Genomic DNA, 5,744 nt, shown 5'->3' on the forward strand with positions numbered 1-5,744 from the left:
TGTGGATCGCCTTTCCCCATTCAGGGGCTGTGCCTGTCCCAAGGGACGCGGCTGTCTGCCACGCGGTCTCCCTCCAACCCTCTGGGCTCAGAGGTCTGGCTAACTTTCCTGCCCAAATCCCTGGGTTTTTTTTTTTACCTTTCCAGGGGAGTTCTGCTCTTCCCGGCTGCAAACCGTCTCACCAGCTGAGCACTTTCGCCAGTTGGGGGTGGGTGTTATTAGTTTCAGCTGCTCACTCCGTTTGCTCCGGGACATGACCTGGGACGCGTCTGCCTATATCGCCGCCATCTTCTTCCTCCCTGTCACCTTTCTTCTATCCCATGTATTCTGATGTAATTCCCCACCTACCTTCCCTGCCCATAATTAGATTCCTGTTATTGGCATAATAGACCTAACTTGGGTGTTTAACATTCCCTGGAGGTTGGCCACTCTTAAACCCTCGGCCTGGTTCTCATCTTTGCCCTCTGAAACATGTTGTTTTTTTCACACTTATCTTTCAGTTGCTTATTAATCATCTGCAGGTTTTCATTATTATTTTCTATTGTAAAAATGACATGCTAGGAATAGCCACCCAATTCTATTGTCCTTATACATACTGTTTTAGCTGGTACTTCACAAAATGCTGATACTTGCATTAGCTAGTGCAATCTTCTTCACTGGCACACCATCTAAATGATCACCTATAATAGTTTTAACACTTGGACCAGCACCTGTGTCAGGAGTAGTCTCTGGTACTTAAAGTCATGGGATCCTCAATGCCTACTGGGTAGCAAGTGATTCAACTCTAACACTCGAAATTATTGCCAATTTCTAGGGCCTTCCTTGTATCATTTGTTGCAGGTTGGCACAAGTGGATGCTAATATGGAGTTTGGTGTATAGTTTATTTATTAGTTATAAACATCTGTGGAAGAGAGGAGGAGGAAGCACAATTAGGAAGACAGAGAAGTCAAACATTAAAGGTTTTCCAAACCTTGGCAAAATCCAAGGGAACCTCTGAGCAAATACATCCATCTCATCAGAGTTGACTGGATATGGATTGCCTCGGGAAGGGCTTGCTCTTGAGTAAGATGGCTCATTGTCAGTGAAGAAAATTCTAAAGGGGCTGAGAGATATGAAGCTATCTTCTGAGTGCATTGCTAGTGGTTGAAGCAACAAAACTTTCATCATAAGGGATCTTACCGGCTCATCTTGTTTACCACAATACTTTTATAAACAGTACTATTTACATTATTTTCATTTTTAATGTAAATTGCAAATACAATTGATTTTAAAATATATTCTTTGCACCTAGCAATTCTGCTATATGCATTTGTGTATTTTAACAGTTTGTATGTAGATTCTTTTGGGTTTTCTATATTTATTTCAAGCACACAGAAATATTATAAAAATTGATTGTACAAGTGTCAGTGCATTTCACAGGATTGAAATCATACAAAGTTTATTCTCTGGCCACAGTGTAATTACGCTAGAAATCAATTTTTTAAAAATAACCTACATATATAGAAGCTAAAGACTATGCTTACAAATAACACATGAATAAAATAAGAACTCAAAATGAAAAATTTAAACATATTTTTAAGTAAATGATAATAAAAATAAATATTAAAACTTGTGGGACAAAGTTAAAGAAGCAAATTTAGAACCCTAATTGCATACACTAGAAAATAAGAAAGGCTGAAATCAATGATCTGTATATCCATCTCAACAAATTAGAAAAAAATAGAAAATTAAACCTAAATAAAATAGAGGAAAATAAATAGGAAGTACAATAGCATTTCTGTTATTATTTTAATGGTTGCTATAGAAGTTATACATATATCTTTAACATGTTAAATCTCCTCTAAAATAGTATTTTTATCACTTCCTGGACCATGCAGCTCCATTCCTTCTTTTGTGCTTTATGGTAAGTATTTTAAACACAAGGAAATGCCTTTCATTGTCTTATGCAGTAAATGATCATTTGGATTTATCCATGCATTTATTCTTTCTATTGTTATTCATTTCTCCTTCAATTACCATGCTTTCACTCGGGGTTATTTTTAGTCTGCCTAAATAATTCTCTTTAGTGTACTATTTAGTGCAAGTTTACTGGGACAGCTTGTGTTTTTTTTTTTCCTGTTTGTCTGAAGACATCTTAATTTAATTTTTTTTAAATATTTCCTTTAGGTATACATTTGTTTTTGTTGTTAGCAGTTACTTTCAGAACTTCAGCCATGTCATTCTGTGTTTTATAGCTTCCATTGTTTCTGTTGAAAGTCAGCTTTATTCTTTGAATTTACTGAATTCCTTTTCTTGACTACTTAAAAATATTGTTTTTAGCATTTTTATTATGAAATGTGTCTGTGTGTGTTTTTTTTTTTATTTATCCAGCTTGGAATACATAGAGCTTCTGAATTTGTAGATTGGTGTCTTTGTTGTTTTAGTAATATTGTCAGGCAACATCATATAAGATATTGTCTCACGAGTTTTCTTTATTTTCCATCCTTTCCCTTCTCTGTTCTTTAGTCTGGATACTTTAAATTGACTTAACTCCTAGTTCTAATACTCCCATTTCCTTTTCAATCTGTATACATATTTCTTTCTTTTTTATGTGTACCTTTTCTTTTGAAATTATTTTTATTTTTAAAAATTTTCTCTATCACTACTTATCCCCCTATACAACCTTCCACCTCCACCCACCCCACCCACCCATCTCACAAATCACCACACTGTTGTCCGTATCCATGAGTTCTTTCCCTTTTTCTCTTTTCATGCTCAATACTTCTACATACACTACCAACACACAGCCTTCCACCAGAGCTATGAGTCTGTCACTCTATTTGGCTTGTTCAGTTTGTTCATTAAATTCCACCTATGAGTGAAATTGTATGGTACTTGTCTTTCTCTGACTGGCTTATTTCACTTAGTATAGTGTTCTCCAGGTCCATCCATACTGTTGCAAAGGATGACATTTTCTTCCTTTTTATGACTGAGCAGTTACATATTTCTTAATTTTAGTTGTCTTTTTTTTAGTTTAGAATTTTGACTGATTTTAGTTTTTGTTAAATTTTTCTCTTTTATCATCTCTATTTTGTAACTATTAATCACAGTTATTTTAACATCCTTGTATTAGAACTCCAAAGTCTGCATAATCTGAAGTCTTTCTCTCTTTTTTTAAATTTTGTTTTTGATTTCTGAGCATTAAACTATCTCTCCTGGCACGACTAATAGTTATTTTTTAAAATTAAATGCTAGATATAGATATTTTATATGAAAAGTGATAGTAGATTTGTGAAGTTCTACCTGATGTTATCTTTCTCTAGAGAGATTTAAAATTAATTTATGCTTAAATACCTTCTTCTACCCTGTGGAGTTGCTGAGGCCCAATAAGAGACTGCAAATAACAATTAGACTGCAGGCAGAAGCAATTGCCCCGCCCTGTTGGAAAAGCTCTCACCCAACCCTATGGTCAGTACTGAGGCTAATCAAGACTGAATAATAATCAGACTGCAGGCAGAGGTAGATCTCAGGAGGCTTTGAGTCTTTGCCTGATCTAATTTTGGGCCAGAGGCTAGAAAAAGCAGACCTTGGGGCATATTTTTCTACTTTTCCCAGCAGAGGGAGCCAAAGCTGTGGATTGCTGATAGCTCCAAACAAGGAACTCAAGGCCAGTCAGAAACAGCATCTGACATTATACCCTACTAGAGAATGGGAGTCATAGGAGCTCTACTTAATACACAGACACAAAACAAAAGAGGCAGTCAAAATGAGGACACACACAGAAAAAGCCCCAAATGAAAGAATAAGAATTCTCCAGAAAAAGAGCTGAACAAAAGGGAAATAAAAATTTATCAGATATAGAGTTCAGAATAGTGATGGCAAAGATTCTCAACAGCATGAGTAAAGACATACTAAGAGTGAAAAAAGACAAGTTGGCAATAAAGAATGACATCCTATATAATAAAAGGCTAATATGCAATTGTCCCCATGAGCAGGAGTTCGACTGACTAGCACTTAGACGTGCGCTGATCACCAGGGGGGTAGCGCAGAACATGGCTGGTGTCAGTGATGCAGCAGTGGAGGCACTGCTGGCCCCCATGGGCCCTGACAAGAGCAGGACCTTGGCGGGATGATGGAGAAGGTGAGTGGGCGGTGCCAGTCCATGTTGGGTGCTGAGGGAGGCCCTGGCCGGTGGTGGCAGCAGGCAGCCAGGAGAAGGGCGGCCCCAACTGGCAGCTGGCAGCCACTAGGGACCCTACCTGTGCATGAATTTCTTGCACTGGGCCTCTAGTAACAGTAATAAGGAACACATTGGAAGGAATACACAGAAGATTAGGGGTAGCTGAGGATTAGCTCCATGAATTAGAATACATGTTAGAAAATTTCATTCAATTAGAGAACCAAAAAGGAAAAAAAAATTAAAAAACAGGAGCACAGCTTAAGGGATCTGTGGGACAACATGAACTGTAGCAATATTCATATAATAGGTATGCCAGAAGGAGAAGAAAATGAGTAAGGGATAGAGAATGTGTTTGAAGAAATAATGGAAGAAAAATTCCCTAACCTGGTAAAGGGAAATGTCACACAAGTTCAAGTGGCACAGAGAGTCCCACAGAAGAACTCAAACAGGCCCACACCCAGAAACATCATAATTAAAATGCCAAAACTGAAAGACGAAGAGATAACCTTAAAGGCAGCAAGAGAAAAGAAAACTGTTACCTACAAAGGAGTTCCCATAAGGCTGTCAGCTGATTTCCCATTAGAAACTCTACAGACCAGAAGGAAATGACCAGAATGATATGAAGTACTCAAGACAATGAAAAGCAAGGATCTGAAATCAAGATAACTATATCCAGGAAGGTTATCATTCAAATAGGTGATGACATAAAGAGCTTCCCAGACCACCCCTCACCCCCCAAAAAAGGCTAAAGGAGTTTATCATCACAAAATCATCACCACAAGAAATGTTAAAGGGAGTGTTGTAATGAGAAGAAATATTGAGAGAGAAACATAGGCATACAGAATTAAAATAGCAACAAATAAATACCTATAAATAATAACCTTAAATATAAATGGGTTAAATGATCAAATCAAAAGTCATAATGTAGCTGAATAGATACAAAAACCTGACCCAACTGTATACTGTCTTCAAGAGACCCACCTCAGATCTTTGAACAGAAACTTAACAAGGAAGCAGTGACTCTAAATGACAAGCAGCATCAGATGGATTTAATTTACATTTATAAAACATTTCACCACAAAGCTGCAGAATATACATTCTTCTCAAGTGCACATGGGTCATTCACAAAGATAGACCATATGTTAGGGCACAAATCTCTGTCACACAGCAAAAGTAGTCCTGAGAGGGAAGTTCATAGCACTACAGGCCTACCTCAAAGAAACAGGAAAAGTTAATAATAAATTATTTAGTCCTACAACTTAAAGACTTAGAAAGAGAGCAACAAGAAAAGCCCAGAATAAGTAGAAGGAAGAATAATGATCATAGCAGAAATAAATGACTTAGAGATTTTTTAAAAAAGATGAAAGATCAATGAAACCAAGAGCTGGTTATTTGAAAAGATAAACAAAATTGAACCTTTAGTCAGACTCATCGAGAAACAGATAGAGAGGACCCTAAAAAATTAAAATCAGATACAAAAGTGATGAAGTAACAGCTGAAACCACATAATACAAAGGATTGTTAAAAGTACTATGAACAAGCTGGACAATATGGATGAAGTGAGAAAATTTCTAGAAAAACACA

Source organism: Myotis davidii, unplaced genomic scaffold (assembly GCF_000327345.1).
Source record: "Myotis davidii unplaced genomic scaffold, ASM32734v1 scaffold1381, whole genome shotgun sequence".
NCBI lineage: Eukaryota > Metazoa > Chordata > Mammalia > Chiroptera > Vespertilionidae > Myotis > Myotis davidii.